The 23,356-nt window shown below is 38.3% G+C and overlaps 1 protein-coding gene across 2 annotated transcripts in view; it reads right to left on the minus strand.

The window, feature by feature from the left end:
• The window catches only part of HEATR5A (HEAT repeat containing 5A), a 2,570,019-nt gene that overhangs the window by 607,962 nt on the left and 1,938,701 nt on the right, over positions 1-23,356 (minus strand). The gene's annotated exons all lie outside the window — the stretch shown is intronic.

Raw genomic sequence — 23,356 nt, forward strand, 5'->3', positions numbered from 1 at the left:
GCCTCAATCCTCATCACTGTCAACAGTGGTGGACGTACACTGGAAGGATGACAAGTACACACACCGTATTTCCAGACGCAGCACTCTGCATCAAGTGCAACTTCCCTTAAGAGCTCACAGAGACCACAGTCAGTCCGGGGCTGGTTTCTCCCACTTTCTCCACATCCCCAGTAAGATTGCCCACTGGCACAGCTATAGAGTTCAGATCTCAGCTGAATGACCAAGCCAAGACCTCCAGCACCCTCTCTGTCCAACTAGTGCTTCATGTCCCTGTGCAAATAGTTGACACACGCACACACTCTTTGTGGTCTGGTTTACACACACACACACACACACACACACGCATGCACGCACACACACACGCACGCACACACCTGGGAAAGACTGGCACAGGTTTACGAGCTATGGCCGCATTTGCCCAATCTATAAGGTAGTTATTGCCACTAGCCAACTCCTCATTGGCTACTTTAAGGCCCTTTAAGGGTTCCACTCTTATTGTGTAATATTAAATATTAATACAAATGATAGTTTGACCAGGACAGGCCCACACAGTGTCACTAAATAAATATGCAAATGCTCTCAAAACTTAAATATCTCTAGACAGATCAGCCACAATGAAAGGTTTAAATGTATTTAATAATAAATAATAAAAGAACAAGACAATACTAAATATATTTTCACAGTGAGAGCAGAGTTCAAAACCACAGGAAATATTTACAACTGCACTGCAGGACAGTCTCCAATAAATAAAGAAAAGTATCTAAACTAAGCTTTACTATATTCCTGACTGTACCTAAGAGAGCTACTATACCCTAGAAACTTACTTGTACAGCAAGGCAGATGTTGTGTTGAATGTTTCTCGTCAGGTCCAAGACAGAATACAGCATGCTCTGTCTCACTAAGAGACTCCTCAAATTAACATACCAAATATTACTGCTGGGACAACCCGCAGAATGACATCACCTCCTGCCATCTGACTCCATCCCAGGTGAAAGCCCCAGCGCCGGAAGCTTGGCAGCACCCAGAATCCATCCACAAAAATACACAGACCTCAGATCCTTGGCAGATGCTGGAAGCCACAAAACAACCACATTCCCTCATACCTTCAGAGGCAGCAACTGGTTCACTTCAAAGACAACACAGAAATCCCCCCAGCACAGACTCCGTGCCTCTTGCCTCACAGAAAACTGAAAGATACCATCTTTTATTTCGTAGCCCTCAATTTCAGCTATTCAATACACGTCTGCACCAACCAGTCCAACACACACATGACATGCAGCTCCAACACAAGCATCCTATATAAATCATGTCAAAACTCACAAATTACATATAACCACTTACAAAACTACAGATAGCTGCACTGGCAGCATATCTCCCTTTGTCACACTACCTCACTAGGCAAACCCCTGAACTCCACCCAGTTTGTATCCAAAGTTGATGCAGGTGTCAAAGTGTCCAGTGCTGAGGCTCTGATTGGAAGGAAGGCTCTTAAACCCTTGAAGTAAGCTTCAGCTCCAAGACCCTTCCAACACCAACAATATTGGAGCCATACAGGTCATATATTCTGCTGGTGTAGAAGACAACCAGATCTTTGGGTCTGGGGAAGACAAACTCTGGGTAGTGCTCAGATCCATAACTCCCGAGTCCAACAAACAGATCATAGTAGGACCAACTACTTAATGAGGAGAAGGGACATAACTCCCAGGTCCAGCAGTAGCTAGAGTTGGGAGGACCTGTAACTGAATATGGGTCCTGAGAAATTTTCTCATCATATGGTCCTCTCATCAGCTTCACAGAGGCTCCTGGTTGAACATCCTTACCACAGTGGTAGAGGTAGGTCTGGTTGAGACATGGCTAATACTCTCTTGTAGAAAAGAAGACTGAAACAGAGGACAGACTGGCTCTGGTGAAACACGTGGCTTCAGAACATGGGAAGTTTTGAATCCATTCAGGATCAGCTCTGAGAAGAGAACTGGATTTGAGGTTTGGGATGATTTAGGAACCGGAGATGGGGATGCTAAACAGGAAGAACAATTATCTGGGGATCAATTCCTAGATGCCTTACTCTCATCTTTGTAGGTTTTGTCCTCCTTGGATTTGTCTGCAGCCTTTTTTGATGAAGAGGAAGCTCCAGTACCAGTTTTCTGAGTCTTGGATGCTTCCTTCACAGAGGCAGGGAAAAGTCCCTTAAAGAATAATTTGTTTTTCCTTTCTGCTACTATTCAGGTACTGAAGGCAGTGCAAACATTGCACTGTTCCATTCAACAGGAAAACTCTGAGACAGCAAAAACACACAAAGTAAGTGCTCAAGTTTGGTATTTTGTGATAGCAGGCCCCACATTTTTTAAAACCAGATGACTTACCTGACATATTGAAAGTCACTGAAAAATCACTAATACAACACAGTTTAAGTAGAACAGGTATTCCGCTTCCACTGCAAATGCGCACCTACCCATTCGGACTTTCCTGGCAATCAAATGTTAATAAACATAAAAGATATAATTAACGTTTTTTTTTTATTTGTTTTTATAGAAAGATGGCACAGAGGCATGAGGAAATGGAAAAAGGAGAAACTGTAAACGAAGATAGCTGAATTTAGAAATTTAAGAATACAGATATTATACCCACATAAATGGAAGGTAGGGTACAGATTATAGGCTATAATACACTAGGGAAAAAAGATTCAATCAAAGTATTCCTACAAAACTTCATCCACAACTCAGCAAGGAATTCATGTCTGTCTTGTAAGAGCGGCAGATGAGCTCTTTGGTAATGTTGGGATTTAGAAGAGATTATGGATAAGAAAAGAAGGTATCTAAAGACCTCTACTCAGATAACTTGTTGTTTGTTACTACAGATGTCCAGGATTTATTTTCAGCTATCCCCCCATGAGAAAGGCCTGGAATTGTTTTATAATTTTTTGTGTACCAATTCTGGTCTTGATCACATGAAGATTCTTACCATTTGAACACTTATGGAGGCCACTATCGAAAACAATTTTATTGTATTCAAAAAACAGTTATTTAAGCAGAAAAAAGGGGTAGCAATGGCAGCCACATGCATCCTTATTTTTGCCAATGTGGTCCTTGCACAATTTGAAAATAATTTGGTTTCACTTCTAAATTAGTTTATAGCTGGTCCTTTTATGGACGGTTTTTAGATGACATCATTATCTATTGGACTGAGACTAGACCAGTTTTTGTCAGGTTTTGAATTCTAGTATACATTTTCTGAAATTCACAATGGAGGCACAGGAAGACAGGGTCAACTATCTTGATGGATCTATATTCAAAGATAGAACCCAGCGAAAATTTGAGTCTACTTTGTATAGGAAACCTACCTACTCGAACTTCCTACTCCATTTTGAGAGTTGCCATCCCCTTCACCAAAAGAGGTCTTTGGTGAAGGGACAATGTGTGAGACTGGCCCGTATGGTGAGTCAGGATATTGCTTTTTCGGAAAGAATGTGCTATACTAAGGGGGATGCTGGAAAGAAGAGGGTATCCAGGTTTGTTTTTACGTAACATCTTTGAAGAAGTTGAAAGGAAAACGCAACAGGGACATTTTTTTCCCTTTGCTGGGTACCACAAATGGTGACCAGGAGCCTGAAAGGGACATTGATTTTGTATCATCAGGTAACACAAGTTCTTTTCAGAAGGCTTTAGTGTTACCATACCTACACATTGTGAAGGCATTCAAAGCATTATTAGTAAAAATTGGAGTATTTTTAGGGTAGATCAAGACCACCTCAACAAGGTGGAGACTAAACCAGTTGTGGCTTACAAGAAAGATATTTGTTTTAAAACTTTGTTAGAGAGAACCCCAGCAGCTAATTCTGCAGGGACAATCGTGAAATGTGGGCAGCGCTCCCAATGTAGGTATATTTTGGAGGCTTCTGAGGTTTCTATTCAAAACCTGGGGGTTATTAAACTTGCACACAAATATTACTGCTACAGTAGAGGGATTGTCTATGTAGCTAAGGGTCATGGGTGTGAATGTTTTTATAATGGCAAAACAAAAGGCTATTTAAGAATAGAATTTACCAACACCTGTATGATATTCAGAGAGGTGATGACAGGAACGCCCTGGCCAAACATATTAAAAACTACCCCTGCCATAACTTCAAGTTCATTGCCATTGATCAGGTTGATCTAGGACCCAGGGAAGGGCCATTTAATCTTTACCTCGAGTATAACAAATTGAGATTGCCATTGAAATGTAATGTCACAATTCCCCAGGGCTTAATGAGACTGTCTTTATAAGCAGCGTCTTGAAATTAAAGGCTTAGTTTGCATTATGGAGACTTGGTAGATCAGCTTCAGGGTGCTATGGGAGTTTAACTTACATTTGCATTTAAATATATTCGTATAATCATGCATATTTCAAGTTGATTTTGATTACATGAATGTTGTTTAATACATACAGCAATTTTATCTAGTGGTGTTTTTTTTTACATATACTTTTCATTTGGTGGTCTTAAGTTGATTCTTAGATTGTGTGTATATTAATTTTATTTTTTTTACTGTTTCTTTAATTTTACTAATTAGGTATCAATTAGACTGGTCATGTGGTTTTAATTTACTCATATAAATGTGTTTGGTTGGTGTGACTTGATATTCTGAAGAAGTCTTTGCTCACCACTGATGAAAATGCTCAATTGTGTCAATAAACAAAGGTTTACAGTTTACGGTTCCTTCCATTTTTTTCTTTTCTTAATTTGTTACTTGTTCGTGGTTTCTGGATTATGCATAAGGGGAGCAGCCTGAGCTTGGGATCCAAAGTCTTTAGTGGCTGAAGTCAGATCCAAACACTCATATGTTGAGGAATGGTTGGAAGTGACAACATTAGATCAAACTATATCCATAAATAGACAGTAGATGCACCTGCACGAACACAAAAACATACCTGGTCATATGAGCCTGGTAGTTAATAGCCATAAAAGACAGGGTGGCAGCAGTATAAACATTTTTGCCCAGTCTCTCCATGACTCTACTGTCCTTATTTGAAGGAAGAAACTTGGTAGAGGGCAACAGCTTGGATGGTTTGTCGGAAGAGACAGGCACTACAGAAGGATCTGCAGAAGGGCATTTATACAGACATTTACAGTCATCAGGCACCCTGTAAAATCTGTCAGGTTTCTTAGGAGCTGGGGGCTGAGAATCAGGGGATACAGAAGCTGCTGAAAATGTATCTAGGAGGGCAGTCAGAAATGAAGTATAGCAGAAGGCTTAGGAGACTCCATCTTGAGAACCTTATAATACTTACTCTGGGTATCAGAAACCTGAGAGCAATCCCACTTAAAGAATTCCATCATACAGGAAATAGTGTCCCCAAAGTAGAGTTCATCTAAAGCAGAATCTGGACTAATAAAATCCTCTTCCTCTGAACAATAGTCCAAGAGGGAAGGGATCTGAGAAGAGTTGGCTAACAGACTTGTCCCCGAATCCTGATCCTCATCAGAGGCCGAATCCTGATCCTCATCAGAGGAATCCAGCTTTCTAGGGCTTTTAAGTGAGGTGACAGACCAGGAAGGGACAGGCACAGAGACTACTTGAAAAGGCTTTAAAACCATTAAAGTGTTAAATAACCCCTGAGTAAAATCCAGCCATTTACTTTGGTGATCCTTAACTGCAGGGGAAATATGCTTAACTTTCTGTTTTTCTGCAGGACGTCAGCATGAAAAACCTCGGGAAAGTTGGATCCTCGTCAACAGTCAGTAAGTATAGATGGGATTCCTCCCTTACTAATATCTGTGGAACTCCCTCAAGTCTCTTGGAGATAATCAGCCCAGGTCCTCTCTCAACATCTGGAGCAGATGTTTCTAAAGCCTCCGAGGATGTGTGAGAAGTCGGACCATGCCAGACTCTGATGGGACTGCAGCAGAGGAATCCAAAGCAATAGCTGCACAATCCTCTGGGCTTTCACCAGCCTCAAGAGAGACATCTTGGGGGTGGGGGTGGGCTGGACAACAGTTGTATAAGACCTGAGTTTTTTTGGTATTTTTCTTGGCTGACAGCTGACCCTCGGGATGGGAAGATTATCATATAGCACACCAAGTCAATAGATTAAAAGACTGGTTTGCAAGGTAAACAGATAAGGAGGAGAGGCGACTACATTGGGTCTTGAGAACAAATGGCTGGCAAACAGAACACTGCATACGGTCGTGAGAAGCACCCAGACAGAAGAGATACTGGTCATGATGATCTTTATGGGGACTCCACCTCCCACATTGACATTTTTCCCTTTCTGGATGAAATGAAACTAATAACACTAAAAATAAAAATAAAAAGATAACGAAAAACCCAAGTGGAGAACTTATCTGAAAAAATGCTCAGTAACTAGCACAAAAGAAAGGTGTTCAGATCGATGTTCAACAATAGCATTAGGACTGGCAGCAAAAAAAGTTCTAAAGTGTGTACATCTGCATGTCACCTTTATGCTCGATGCCTTGCGTGGGGAGCACATGTGTGATGTGCACCGCCTGTAAATACTAAATGTTTTGGTATACTGGCTGGACATTGGGCTATCCTTGGCAGGAAATCAGGAGAACTTTCTATAGAATACCTGCAGGAAATGGAAAACAAGGGATGTGCCCTCAGTATGAAAGAAAATGAGTTAAGAGAAGAGTTGCTTGATTAATAGACAGATATATCAAGATCAATGAGAGAAATAGACTGCAGAAGGTTAATAAAACCCCAAAAGTCAGAAGCTTGATAAAACAAATGAACACAGTAATTAGGACTGTCCATAGAGATCCATGCAATATAACAGAAGTAAACAGAATATATTACTGTACTGCTAAATTAATAACTGATAAAGTTCTACCACAGGAACACAGGGTAGCGAGGGAAAAGAGGGGGCAAAAGCGAATACCATCGTGGAAATACCAAATAGAGAAAACTATAAAGCAGCTAAGACAAGAAGTGTTATTATTAGAAGATTATAGAAGAGGGAACAGATCAATAAAAATACTAAGACAGATAGATGTGATAAAAGCAATGTTATTAGAACATAGTATCTATTATGCACTATTGGAGATAACAAACTCAAAAATTCAAAACAGATGGAAAGACTTAGAAGATACGAAAATAAATATAAGGGAAAAGCACAAAATAAGCAATTTATTGGTGACCCAAAAAAGGTTTATAGAAAATTGGGAAATAAGGTAAAATTAATTGAAAGACTGCCAAAAAAAAGAGGACGTAGATACATTTTGGAGAATTATCTATGAAGATCCTGTGGAACATAACAAATATGCTAAATGGATAGAAGAAGTAAAAGAAAGAATAAGAAGTTTAAAGGTGCAGGATATGAAATGGGATGAAATAACAGCCAGACAGATTGAAACAGAGTTGAGAAAAGCCTCTAACTGGAAAACCCCAGGCCCAGATGCAGTACCTAACTTTTGGCTAAAAGTATTAACTTCTTTGCACGAGTATTTAGCCATGAGTAAGAACTATTTATATGCACACCCCAAACACACACTGCACTGGTTAACAACAGGAAAAACAACGCTCTTACTTAAGAGTGAACTTGCAAGCTACCCTAAAAATTATAGACCAATAATTTGCCTTCCAGTGACATATAAACTATACACGGGAATTGACACCGACAGAGTTTAGTCATTTAGAAGAAAACTCAATTATGGCAGTAGAACAAAATGGCAATAAAAGAAAGTCATATGGAACAAAGGATCATTTGCTGTTAAACAAAGTTATAGTGAAGAACTGTAAGAAGAGGAATAATCCAAGTATGGTATGAACTGACTACAAAAAAGCATTTGATAGTATCCCACATTCATGGATAAAAGAGTGCTTAAAAATGTATAAGATACACCCTACACTGATTGACTACATTACAGTAACCATGAAACAGTGGTAGACCACTTTGCAATTAAGCCATGATAAAGGACAGATTATTATCCCAAGAATAAAAATTCAAAGGGGGGATATTCTAGGGTGACACTCTGTCACCGGTGCTATTCTGGCTTGCCATTAATCCATTAAGCTATTTACTTAACAGCTTAGGCCGTGGCTACAATTTGGCTCCTAGAAAACAACAAAGTCTAATGACTTCTCCTCTTCTCTTTGTCGATGATTTAAAAGTGTACAGCTCATCAGATGAGGAACTGAAAGCACAGCTGCAGGTTGTCAAAACTTTTTCAGATGATATTGGAATGTCATTTGGTTTTGATAAATGTGCAACAGCAACCTTTAAAAAAGGAAAACTGCAGCACCAGGAAAACATCAGTTTGGGACAAGAATGTGACATAAAAGAACATGAGCAAGAGGAAGTGTATAAATACTTGGGAATTGATGAAGGATCAGCAATAAAACATGAATAAAGCTCAGTAAGGAGTACTTTAGGAGACTTAAATTAATCCTGAAAACAACACTAACATAGGAACAAGATCCAAGCTATAAATCAATTTGCTCTTCCTGTCCTAACTTGCAGTATTGGAATGATTGACTGGCCCTAAAAAGTGTTGGATAGACTGGATATTAAAAACAAGAAGGATGCTTCATGCTTACCAAATGATTTATAAAAATCAGTGTATACCAAGATTATATATTCCCCGTTCCGAAGGAGGGATGGGCCTTCTTGAAACTGATTACATGTATAGATCTGCAATCGTGGGACTCCACACATATTTAATGAGCTCACAAGATCCAAATATGGTGAAAGTTTTGAAACATGAGGCGAATAAATCTAAGATGACAATCTCTGCTTAATTTAGCAGAAGCATATTGACGTCAAGCAGGAATGGAAATCAAACCAGAAGTGAATAAAAACCAGGCAGCAACTGAAAAAAAAAAACAAAAGAAAGAATATAAGGTGAAGGACCAGATGAGAAGACAAGAAATGTGGAAAAAACATAAATATAGTTGCAAGTATAGAAAACTTCTGGAAGTGCCTGATGTTGATCAAGAACGAACGCAGGAATGGTTAAGGAGTGGCAAATTCAAACTAAGAAATGAAAGGTTAATACTGGCAGCCCAAGACAGTGGGCTACGTACATGCTGGTTTACAAAGTTCATTGAACATGTGGGAGAAACAGACATATGTAGGTTTGGTAAAACCTAACTGGAAACCATCACACACCATATTGCTGGTTGCGATGCACTAATGGCAGAGGGACTGTATACTGAAAGGCATAATAATGTGGCGAGACTGATACACTGGAGATTGTGCAAACATTATGGTATCGAAATGGCTAAAAAACACTGGGAAAATGAGCCACAAAGAATCATAGAAAATGATGAGGTTTATATCACATGGGATAACCCAATACCAACAGTTCAAAAGACAGATGCTAGAAAACCAGATATAGTGGTCCAAGAAAAGAAGCCAAAGTATTGATCACTGAAATCACCACACCCAGTGACTACAGTGTCTTGCGTACAGAGAGACACAAAGTCATAAAATACCTCGATCTGCATGCAGAAACGATAGCTATGTGGAAGAAAGATACCCAGACAGTTCCAATAGTAGCAGGAGCAACAGGTCTTATAAAAAAGAATTTACAATTGTATTTATATATGTTACCAATTCATATAACCGTATGAACTGCAGAAGGAGTCATTACTGGGCACATTGCAGGTGCTGCAAAGAACACTTTTGGCTGACATCAAAGAGTGAAACAATGCTTAATTTCATGAACTTTAATCGTACTTTGACTTAGGAATGGGGTCCATTCCCGTCATGGTATTAGAAACCCAAAAGACTTGGAGATCACTTATGTTAGGAATACTGCAACAGTGATATGGAAGGGCACTAACAGTGACAATGAATCAGTTGGCTGATTTTCATTCAGCTTTTGCCTTTACTGCCCTCATCTCCTTAAACACTTTTCTGCTTCCCTCCTTGTCTTATGCACCCGCTCTGACTTCCCATTCCTCCCTTCTTCCTCCTGTATATTCTATCTCTTATTATTGATTTCTAGTCCCACCTTGTGCAGCCAGAATGGCCTTCACCTCAGTGTGGCCTTTTCCTCAAACCGTTGTCCACAGCCCTCAGTACTGCATCCACAGGGCACACACAAAGCTTGTTTATTCTCTCAGCTGGTCTCTCCTCCTGTAACTCTGTTCTGGCCCTCTACCCCCAGCTCATCACAATTCACTCAAAGTTTAATTTCAAAATCTTTGTCTTTATATTCTTAGCTACCTCCCATTCTATGTCACACAAAGGCATGAGCAGCATTTCCTAACAATGCTGTTATTAGAATATTCCTGACTATCTCAATCTTTATTAGAACCACAACAATATTCTACTCAATCTGGGTACAATACCTGTACCTGCTGACTGAACTCTTCATGGCCAAAGACCACAGCCAGTTTATACTTCCTCTCTACCTTGAAGCATGTAATGTCCTAGTCTTTTCCGGAAACTATAACCCCCTTCTTCAAACTTTCTCCCTAATTCTCTCCACTGTTGTATCCTGGAAATAACATACTATAGAAGGTTTCTTGTACTTTCTGGCCCTGTTTGTTCCCTTATCTCTTTGTGGTGTGGTGTTTTTTCTTTGTTTTGATGTGACATCTGATGCCTTCTCTTAAGCAGAACTTCCATCTCTCCCGTCTTCATCAATCTTGAATAATCCCTGTGTCCTACTCCATCACACTTATCACTAACCTAAGTTTCTATATCAGAAATGACCACCCTTCCCTTTTGTATCACTTCTTGCAGCACCTCCATTTCTAATGTACAGTAATGCCAACCACCTGTGCTCCAAGTCACTATTGCTTGTTTGCTATTTTCTGTTTCTTTTTCTCTTTTTTCCTTAATTCTACTGTTTAAGTTCATACTCCATTCTGGATCTTCCATACCTCATAACTACTCAAACAAGTGGACAGAAATCAAAGAAAATTGACCATTAATGCTCCTGAGGGGGTTAGACAGAAACAGTTGAGATCTATGATACTTAAATGTATAACTGGATACATCCATCACTTTCTCCCTGCACATAAAAATATATGTATACATATTTCCAAATCTATAGATACCATGTCAAAGATAAGCCACCCCCTCTAAAGAGGGACCAAAGAGGCATTAGCTGAAAATGCAGTTCCTTCCACCCTTGAGTACACTCTACCATTTCATGCAAGGTCCTCCAAGATGTTATCAAACAAGTTATGGATAACTCAGGACAAAACCTGACATTTCTTGACAGATACCATAGCCAGGAAGCACCAGTGTGTGACACTAGCTAAACTCAGACATCTCCCAATCAGTTTTTTTTTTTTTTAAACAAGAAGCATCTTTATTAAATGATCACGTATGACACAAGCAATCTTACATTTATATAAATGAAAATAAACCATATTGACACAATTTCAGTTGCAAACATTATACGTTACAAACCAGGCTCACACAACTGTAGCTGAAAACATTAAGCATCACTTGTAATATATCCAGTCATTGTCTGTCAAACATTACATAACTCATTCATATCCTACCTTCTTTTAAATTTGTTCCTCCTCTTCATGTATTGATCCTACAATTGCCATTTTTTCCTATGTAATTTGCTCCTACCCTTTTCTAAAGATCCCAATTCCAGTTGTTTTATCTCTGTTACTATCTTCAGTACTTCTATTAAAGTTGATTTAGACTTTGATTCCCATTTTCTAGTAATTACTTTTTTGGCAGCCATCATAATTAGACTCAGCAAGGCCTTACTATGCCTAGGCAATTACAATACTGTATCATAGCTCAAAAAATAAATTCCATAGTTACACCAATTCTCTCACCCAGTATCTCCAAAAGAGCAGTCTGCAGGGAATTTTGAAGTCTGCCAACTCATTACACTCCCAGAAAATATGTTCCCAGTTACCTCTTTTTTCCCTATCGTACCACCAACATTTGCCGTCTACCTGAGGAAAAATTCTTTGGGAGCCTACTTGGGGTATAAAAGTACCTATGTAAACACTTACAAGCACAGGTCCTAAATCTTCTAGACTTTGTTGCATATTTGTGAGACATACTTATATCCCCCCACTGGTTCTTTGTGAATTGCTTATCCATTCTCTTTCCAATCCTTTCTAACCTCCTCTGATTCTTATAGTAATGCAATATTTTATATTCTCTACTAATCATTTCTTTCTTAATGGCAACTTCTGTTCTAGAGTCCACTAGAAACTCTACCAGCACTGGTCTTTCATTTAGGACCCCCCCCTTATTTCTTACTCTGCCTGTACTCTTGATATTAATCCTTGATTGGGAAGGCAGCCTCTAACCTGCAGTCCAAACAAGTTCTTGGTGTCTTCCCATTTTATTACCTTTCTCTCTCTAGTTATTTCTTCCCAATACCTTGGTTCCTTCGCCATTTTTTTTCCATAAACTCCAGCTCCTTCTTGCCTACTGTTTGTATCCCTAACTGCAGTCATCCCTATCAACATAATCTCCTTTCTCCATTCCCGTGTTGTTTTAGTTATTAGAATACTTTCTGCTGTTTTATGAATATAATAGTCTGCATGATTATTGTTATTTTCCTTAAAGGTCTGCATCCAAAAGCCCAGCCTCTCCTTGTTTCTTGAGCTTTCCCCCTGTTTCGCCATCATCTCTTTCCACTTTGAATTATAGTTTTTTGCTTGTGTTATGCATAGGAGCCCTTAACTGTGCTACTTTAGAATTTCTCTTCAAATTGGGCAATCTCAATCCGCCCCATTACACTAGAAGAATAACCTCATCCCACTTGACTACTGCAGTCCTCCCCTCCCAGGCAAAATCCTTCAGCTCCTTATTAACTGCTATGTACTACCTCTCCTCCGGTTGACATAAATATGCCTGACCTGTACAAGACCAAAGGGACTAAAAACATTTTAACTGGCTGAATCTTACCATTGATATCCATACAGCAGAGCTTCCATTTTCTCTGCCTTTGTACCAGTCCTTTGCCTAGTCTCCTCCCACACACCCCCAGCTGCCACACTGGAATCATATTTAAACCATATGCCTAAATACTACATTTTATCACTTGCCCATACATATGGACATTGCTGAACCAATTCGCGTATGGGCACATAATTTACTGCCCTTGTCCCCATTTTAGCTTCATTAATTTTGTATCCCAAAAAGACCCTTAACTGTCCAAATATGCCCCATAACACTGTAATGTCACCTTCTGGTTTTGTCAGGTATCAAATATTTACAAATACAGCCAGCTTCTCTTGACCACCATACCAATCATAAACCCGAACGTCTGAGCCCACCCAACCTCCCCGCTAATGGCTTCAAATACAATACAAATAACAAAAGGGAGAGAGGACACTCCCACCCAGTTCCCCTGCCCAAGCAGAAATCATCAGAGAGGACCTCACTCACCCACTACCCTTCATACATCCTCCCAATCACCCTTATAATTTTATCAGGGGAATGCAAATGCTTCCACTGCTCCTCTCAAAGTACCAGCCTACTCCATCAAATGCCCTTTCTGCATCAAGACCCACCAACAACAGAGGCATCTCCCCACATTCTGCTTCCCTCTGGATCATCTGCCAATGTTGTCAAATGCCTGCCTCCCCTCCACAAAATCACACCGATACACATCCATCAACCTTGGCATTACCTCTGCCATTTTCTCAGCCATTACAGACATAAATACCCCATAATCATGATTTAGTATTGAAATGGGCCCGCATGAAGCCAGATCCGATAGATCCCAATGCTCCCCAGGCACCACAGCCACCACCACCCTCCTCCAAGATGTCGGCACTTCTCCTCCTCTTAAAATACTGTCAAACAAAACCCACCAGATCCCTATCAGTTTCCTCCCTCCCAGGCTCCAAACGTCAACAGAAATACCATCTATTCTTGGTGAACCTTCTGAAGACAGACTATACATCACCATTTTTATCTCATCTCCTTCTATCTTAACTGTTAGTAATTGAGCCTTCTTTGCCGCTAACCTTGACATATTTAATTCTTCCATAAACATTTCCATTTGTAACTTTTCTTTATTTCCATATTTCTCTGCTTTATACAGACTTTCATATTCCAAGCTATGTCTAATACTTCTACAGGATCCCTTGTTATCTTCCTTGTTATAGGCTCCCTAAGCTTGGTGACAGCCCTTTCTACTTTTTGTTGCCTGAGTTTTTGTAATAAAAGTTCTTGTGTTCTAGAGTTATCATCAAAAACAGTTGATTAACAGCAATCATTCTTAATTCATGCATATTATTGAGCTAATACCTTATTTTCTGTATAGCATTCTGCAGTTGCTTCTCTTGCTCTGTGAGATTCCACCTATTTTGCAATACTTTAACATTTGTCAATCCCGCTAAAAAATTCTTATTACTTCTTAACCATATCTCCCTTTCTTTTATTTCCATCCTATTTTTAACCTCCACTTTAATTTTATCCTACTCCATAGCTACTCTAACAGCTCCTGAATAATTCTCACTACCTATTCCTCACTTTTCAACAGATAGGTCGCAAAGTGCCAGTGTCTCATTTTTATTTCATTACCCTGTGTTTTTACTTTACTTATTATTGGCACATGATCTGAGACAGTTATTTGGTATGTATCAATACCTTCAATTCAATGCACATGTTCACTGTGAAATATAAATTCTATCTAGCCTAGCCCAGTTTTTGTACCTTGGGGAATAATATGTAAATTCACTCTGAAATCCTAGTACTGAATTCACATCATCCATGCCAAATATTTTCATAAATTTCTTTACAAACCTACCCTCCTTTGTCCCCCAGACACATCTTCACTGTTGCAAATGAAATTCCAGTCCCCACCTATAAGTAATATTCCTTGCTGAAAGCTGATTATTTCTCCCAGAATGTTCTTGAGCTCCATTACAGCAGTTTTTGGTGGACTATAAATATATGCCAGTGTAATCCTCCTCCCTTGCTTTATACTCTATCACTATTGGAGCTCCTCTTGCAATTAATACAAGTGCTCCTCTCTTCCATTGCCCCAGGTACTCTGCTGAATAACCATCCTGAAAACCTTTCTTTATCAAATTCACATATTCAGTTCTTTTGAAGTAAGTAGCATAGCTATTTGCACTATACATTTTTAATATAGTTCACTACTACTACTTTTTTGTATTTATCTTTGAAACCATTAATGTTTAATGACATTACAGAAAGCATCATATTCTTGAAAAATTATTGTTCCTACCTTTTATGTAATAACAGCTTTTTTTGTTAAATGTCTAGTTCAAGCTTTTGTGTTGCATGCACTGTTTGTCAGGTTAATCTTTTATATAGTTGTTTCTTGTCATCTCCATTTGAGCCTGCATCACATCTTACAGAACTTTTTGTTTTATTGAAAATCCTCAAACAAAAATAAAACTACACTCCCAATGCCCCCCCCCCAAAAAAAAAAACCTACTAACGCAATAACAACACATAAAACTATGTGCATCTTCAAATATTGAAAGTTTTATCCTCCTAACAGAAACACATGTTCCAAACTGACAGCCACATGCACGGTCTTGAGATAACATAAAAGAAAGATTATCCATGCTAAGATACATGGTGCAGCCTGTGGTTATATTAAGTGCTGTCTGGCTTTGTCTTATCTTTACAGTTCTCTCAGATGGGAAAACATTTGAATGCTTTCAGAAAACATTTTCTCTAAGCCATTTCTCTTTATCAGATTGTCTGGCTGGAGACATGAGAAAGCAGACACAAAACTGTTTACTGGAAAAAAAAGCCTTATGATATTCAATATTCTTTTTATTTACTTGCTTTCTCTTAAAACTTGATACTAGATTAAGCTAATGGCCTTAATCCAGTCATTCCTCTTTGCAAGAATGATAAAAAACACACTGACTTTTCTTTTCTCATGCTCTTTTACACCAGATCCTTTTTTTTTTACATTGCAGTGCCTACATTTCTTAAAAACTGAACAAAAAGAAAGAATGGAGAAAGAAAAAAAAAGAAAAATAGGAGCACCTATTTACTTTAGTATCTCCAATACAGTTAAAAATAACTTAAAAAAATACTTTATAACATGCAAAGAAAATCAAGCACTATTAAAATAGTACTATTAAGAAAAAAATATGTACTTACAGTTAACTTTCTCCCTCCTCTTCCCCTCTCCTGAGTATTTTTCCAAACATTAATGACATGAAGTAGGGCATATGCTTTAGAGTCCCATACAAGTTTAACAAAGACCAAAAAGTCCAATATTTCCAGCATTTCTTTTTCTGTCATGTTTCACAAATATAATTATTGCTTTGTAATCACATATTTGTCAATTTCCAAGTTACTGATTTTATTCTCCAAACATTAATGATATGAATTAGGGATATGCTTTAGTATCCCCAACAAATTTAACAAAGTCCAAGAAAGTCCAACATTTCTAGATATTCTTGTTCTATTCCTGTTCATCTCCATCTCCCAATTTCCAACTTACTCTCAAGTCATCTAGTCAACTCTTGTGCTTTTTTTCCTTCTCTCAAGTATTTTCCACTGAAACACTGGAAAAGGTTGCAATGGCACAGACTCTCTGCAGTCTTTATTACCAGAAGAACAAGAAGCAGAATCTCCTCCTGTTTCATAGCTCACTTTTTGTTGGACAAACGTTTGTATTTCTTCCTCAGCATGTACTTCATCAAAAATGATTTTGTTCCTTCATGGAAAAACAGTTTAAAGATACCTGGGTACAGCAATTTAAATTTCATGCCTGCTTTTTGAATGGAAAACATTTACTCTTCTTCTGCCTGATATACAATGAGTAGTCATTCTCCACAAATACTCTTCTGTCTCCCAGTTTTAGTACTTTGTATTTCTCTGCCACAGTTTTGTCAAAATCAACTCCTCTGGCTGGTAAGATTGCATTTTTACTATTAAATGTCTAGGTTGTTTTCTCTTATGCAGTTTTGGAGCATGCATACAATGTGCCCTTTCAATTAACAATTCCTGTTGCACAATACCAGTCCAGTTGTTTATTTGTACTTTCATAAAATTAATACAGTGTGTTCCTTCCAGCTTCTCGGGTACAGCAGAAAATTTCAGGTTTTCCGTATGTGCTCTGTCCTCTAATTCTATTATTTTTTTGAGACATCTCTTTTTGTGCAGTCTCATACTCAGCCAGCCTTGTCTTCATTTAACCTCTGCATTTTGCAGTTTTATCATCTTATCTGAATATCATTTTAAAGCTTCTTCCATTTTTCCAGACTTTTATTTTTTGAATGGATATACATCAGTATTGCATTTATTTTAAGCAGGTCTGTGTGCTATGGACCTTATACTTTCCTCTAGGTTAGTGGAAGTCATATCTGGAGCTTGCACTGCTTTTTGATGAACAGCTGAAGTACATTTCCCAGTCAGTGTATTTTTGTCATCTTTTGTAGCTGATTTTCCTTCAGTTCCTCTGTATTTCTTTTTTACTGTCGTCCAGGCGGTGCACTTACTTGCCAGTTACTGAAATTTACCCAAAAATCTAGGTCCACTGGCTTTCTCTGCTAAACATCTATTTTCACACTGGGAGATCTAGAATTAAACTGTTACTCAATGTGCAGCCATCTTGCAAATCCCCATCTTCCAATTAGTTCTTGAGAGATACTCCTCAGCAGCATACTGTTATACACAGTGTTAATTCTGGACCACTGCAAAGAATTCTACAACTAAAGACACTCAATAGAACATTAAAATTCAGATACAACACCAAGGTTATCCTTGGAATTTCAATGCAATGAATTCAGATTACCTCCAGGATTCTTTTCAGTTCTTGGAACCCAAATCTGGAATGTACTCCCTCATAAGAATTAATGTCCATACAAATTGCATTTAACCTTGCTTTTATGAAAAGGGTATTTGATGGCCTATTCACTTTTATTTGTCTTTGTTGATCAGGTAAGAGGGCTGGTCCTGGGATTCTTTTCAGTCTAAACTTAGGTTCTATGCAGAGTTACAATACTGCAGGTTAAGATCAACTGTAAACATACGAAAATATAGATTCCAGAAACAGCAAGCATAATTACAGAAAATTCCATCCTATGTTCTAACTACTATACAGCATAACTTAGAAATAGCAGACTATTATGCAATTATTAATTTAGTTACTGATGGTTTACTGGCTAAGTGGACTGGTTTGCTGACTCTTATCAGCCATGACCTGAGCTTAGACAGCAGGACACCCAATACAGTATTTCTACTCAAAATTATAAACAGAGTGAGCAAGTAGCAAATTCAGAATGTAAATTTAAGATTCAATGCAGACAGTGTAAAATTAAAGGAACTAGTCAGAGTGGATTGAGACGAATATACACACAAACATACATACATATATATATATATATATATATATATATATATATATATATATATATATATATAAACATACATAATACAAGCTAAGAAATGCATAAAACGCAGTGTAATTATATATATAATACATAAACTTCTATATACATTTCAAATGTATGCGTCTATGCCATATTAAGAGATAAAAGTTTTTTTAAAACACTTTTATTACATTATCACTTAAGACATGGGCATACACACATTAAAGAACATAAAGCATTTTAACATTTTTCCATTTACACACATTAATGAGAAATGTTTCTTAAATGTATTCTATTACTGGTGGTATGGGATGGTAACTGTTGCAGGCAGATTCAGTAAAGAGATTCTCTTTAAGTGCATCTTTGAATGTTTTAATGGTTTCTAGATTTTTGATGTCAGTAGGCAAGCAATTCCAGGTAGGAGATCCCAGTCTAGAGAAGGCTGTCACACCTAAGAGCAGTTTTAAACTGTAGATGTACTGGAGATAAATTATCATGTGTACTTCTGAATGCTTAACAGTTGTCTTGAAAAGCAAGCTTCACTCTTAAAGGAAGTCAGTGACCATGTTTTAGAGCCTTGTAAATTACAGTACTTTTTAGATAAGTTGCCCTGTGAGGCACTGAAAGCCAAATGGAATTTATTAGCAAACTGCAATGATGCATCTGGACTTCTGCTAACAGAATGACTGCAGATTTTATTCTCAGCAGTCTGTACTTTGTGAGTACTGTGGGCTGAATGCATAATGAGAAAAGGCAGGCCATACACCAGTTTGGGTACTAAAATATTTTTAGAAATGGCCTTGTATGCATTAGGTGAAAGAAAATGAATGATCTTGTAACAGACTTAACTGAGCACGGCTTTCTTAGTTACAAAATCTGTGTGTATGGTAAATGAAAGAGTAAGGTCAGGTTATTAGGCCTATGTATCTCTGCTCAGTGATATTAGTTATTATGCTCCCATTAAGATCTGTTAAGGGAATAGGAGAGACAGTGTGTAATTTCTTGGCTGAGGAAAAGATCATGACATTAGCTTTCTTAGGGTTAATTATTAGTTTGTTAGAAGTGGACTTGGTGCATAACTGACTGAAACTGTTATGTAATTTGTCCTGCAGGTCACAGTGGATAGTACCAGACTGCAGGAGCAGTATATCATCTGTATCCATTATTAACTTAAGATATGGTTATTTTAGGGAACATCATTAACAAAGAGATGAGAAGAAGGCCTAGCACAGACCCTTGTGGCAGGAGCGGCCTTTGGTCAACTGGTGCCCTAGGCAAAAGGGCTCCTCGGTGCCCCCTACCACACCATCTGGTGCCCCCATCCTGGTCTACCTACACCAAATAAATACTGGAAAAGCACCCCTGCTGCAGCAGCACCCTAGGCGGCTGCCTAGTTGGCCTATGCCTAAGGCCGGCTATGCCTTGTGGTACACTTGTATTGATGGTACACGTGTACTACATTTACCAGCAGTAGAGGATGAAGCAATGTTGAAAACTTGGAAGGTACTGTCTTTTAGATAGGCATCTCCAAAGTTGAGACTTTTGAGTTTGTTGAGAATGGTATGGTTTACTGTTCCAAAAGCCCTTGCCATTTTGACAGAGACATGCATTAAGTTCCTCATTCAGGTTGCAATAAATGGTAATAGCGGCCACTGCTAGGGAAGTAAAGGTACTGAAAACATTGCAAAAGCCATGTTGTGCATCACATAACAAGCCATTGCTGTTAATGTGCTTAAGTACTTGCTTGTATAAAAGTTTTTTCAAACATTTTGGTAAAAGGGCACAGGATAGGAACAAGTCCATAAGCCTTCAGCCTATTACGAGAAGTGACTTTAGACAGTGGGATTACAACTGCATGCTTAAATGCTGGTGGGACAGAGCCTGAGTCACTGTAGCACCAGCATTCAGACAACACCTGAAACTACTGAGCTCTCACATATTAGTAGCATTCTGTAGAGTCAAACTTAAGGGTATAAGAATATGTATGCAGTGGAAGTTGTTTAGCCTGTGTCGCTGAAGCCAGACTGCATCTCAAGGTGTTAGTCACAGTCACTTGTAACTAAGAACTCTGTGACTTGACCACCAACTGTAGATCTGGAGTCTAGGGACAGCACAAATATGCTTGAACTACAGACGCAGGATGTGTGCTGTATTGTCTACATGATAATGCATCAATGTGTTTGTTAGCATATTAATACTATATTAATGTTACAATGTGTACATTTTCTTTCTCACTTTCTCACAAATTAATGGCAGCACAGTGGTACAGAGGGATAAGTCCTGACTATGGTCCAGTTGACTCAAGTTTGATAAGACACTTAGTCATCTGAGTTGCGGGTGGGGAGGGATGGGTGCACCCATCCTGGGGATGGACAGGAGAAGCATGGGTCAAGAGCAAACAAAGTAGCTTGAGTTCCCTGATGGAGACCTGGGAAACTTCTGTGAAGTGTTACAGAGGATGGGCAGTCTGTTCTGGTGATATCAGCCCCTTGCAGACGTGAGGGGCAATTCAGTGCTAATGCCCATTGCATACCCCCACCCTCCAATGTTGCAGGACTTGCACAGGAGTGGGATTAAACAGGAAAACCCTTACAGTATCAGCAGCAGTATGACACAGTATACTTTACTTAAGAAAGAACAAAACAAAAAAGGGAAACTAGTTATACAGGAACGATTACTCTTGATTATCAGCATACAAATTATTAAAATGTACCACTGTCAAATCGCCTTATGCAAGATCAGTGTCTAAGATCATTCTTTTTGTTTTTTGACATCTTTATTGAATTATCATTTAAGACATAATCAAACAAATTTATATAAAAGAAAACAAACCATATTAACGTGCTCCCAGTTACAAACATTATATATCAATTATCTTTTTGTACAACTATCATCAGTCCAACATAACAAATTGCTCAATTCCTGCCTTCCCTTAAACCTCACTCCTCCTCTAAAACATTATTCTGCATGTACTGCTCCCTCAATGTCTAAGATCATTCTTATGAAAAACAAGTACACAGGACTCAAGCTGGTACTGTTTTTTAAAACCATGATTTATTAAGTTAAAACAAGAGAAGATTGCTTTCACCCTTGTCAAAGATTCACCAGTATATATATATATATATATATATATATACACATACATATATACATATACATATATATATATATATATATATATATATATATATATATATATATATATATATATATACATATATATATATATATATATGGATCTAGGTCGTTTGCTCGAATGAGCAAATGTCCGAATCCATAATAACCGAACACACTTTAATGAAAGCTCTTTTATCGAAAAAGCGCTTTCGTTAAAGTGTGTTACAAAAAAAAACAAAAAAAACCACTACATTAACATTTTAGCAGGGGGCTGTGCCCCCTACCCCCCCACTTTAATATTCTCCCTCCGAGATCGCACTACAGTGGGGAAAAGGGAAATTTCCTTTACCCGCACCGTAGTACAGCTTCGGCAACAGGCATACTTACGCGAAAGTGCTTCTTCGGTGAAAAGCACTTTCGCGTACGTATGCCCAGCCGTTTGGGTTTCGGTCTTTTGCTCATTCGAGCAAACATCCAGAACCCATATATATGTATATAGATATATATATATATATATATATATATATATATATATATATATGTATACATATATACTCCAAACACATCTACTGGTGCATGCAACTTTCCAAGTGGTGCTCGGATAAAAACCAAATACACAGTCCCAAAATCCAGCACTCAAGAAATAAATCCACCAAGCCCTATATTTTTAAATTAGGGCAAGAAAAAGGCAAAATACATGAATGTAATGTGGTTAAATTCCTTTACTGCAGAACAAACATCTGAGCAGCATGAAGAAAGCAACAATATGGCTGTAACACAGACCGATTTCACCCCCTGGCATCATCAGTGTGAACAGCGGCAACCAAACCCTTCACCTTATTACAATAAAAAAAAAATATTGGTGAGACATTATCTTGGTTTAAGAAAATCGATTTGGGTAAAGAAGATGATAGAGGTGAGGTTATCAAGGGATGCAACAGCTGTGGAAATTGTGTCTATTGTAGGGTAGTGACGAAAACTAAGTCATTTACATCAGTCACTACACCAAGGGTTTTTGATACTAGATGTCTAATTACTTGCCGTACAGAGTGGGTGGTGTATATGGCCATTTGTCAATGTGGGGCATTTTATGTAGGACAGACCTCAAGGCCATTTAAGAGTAGAACAGCAGTACATTTAAGTGACATAAGCTGTAAATGTTAGAGAAGTGCACTTTACAAGCATAAATTGGAGCATGTCTCTGCACAATTTATGTTTGTTGGGATTGATGTAGTGAGGGCTAGGAGGCTGTCAGATTTATCTAAGCATGAACTCTTTGATAAAAAGGAAAGAATATGGATTATGCATCACTTTATTGTTTCCTTTTTATTTTTTTTATTTCATACACTGTGGATTGTATTACTTTAAGTTTTTATTATAATAAGGTGAAGGGTTAGGTCACTGCTATTCACACTGGTGACACCAGGGGGCGAAATAAGTCTGTGTTACAGCCAGATTGTTGCTTTCTTCATGTTGCTCAGATGTTCGTTCTGCAGTAAAGGAATTTAAACACATTACATTCATGTGTTTTGCCTTTTTCTTGCCCTAATTTAAAAATATAGGACTTGGTGAATTTATTTCTTGAGTGCTGGATTTTTGGAACTGTACACACACATATATATATATATATGTGTGTGTGTGTGTGTGTGTGTGTGTGTGTGTGTGTGTGTGTGTGTGTATATATATATATATATATATCTATCTATGGGTTCCATACACTAGAGCGAATTTTCACTAATTCGAAATAGTGCATGGAATGCTCACTGCAGCGAAAGTGCACTAAATTGAAAGTGCACTTATGCGAAGTTCAGTACAACGAACGGGTGTTGTACTGAACTTCCGTGCAGTACTCACGGACCTTAGGGTTAGGGCACGGGTCATAGTAGGGGGATAACTCGTAGGGCTATCCCCTTACCATGACCCGTGCCCTAACCCTAAGGTCCATGACGACTGCAGTGCAGTGAAGGACATAGCAATGTCCTCCACAATGG

This window comes from Protopterus annectens, chromosome 6.part0, assembly GCF_019279795.1.
Source record: "Protopterus annectens isolate FY-2018-M chromosome 6.part0, PAN1.0, whole genome shotgun sequence".
Classification (NCBI taxonomy): domain Eukaryota; kingdom Metazoa; phylum Chordata; order Ceratodontiformes; family Protopteridae; genus Protopterus; species Protopterus annectens.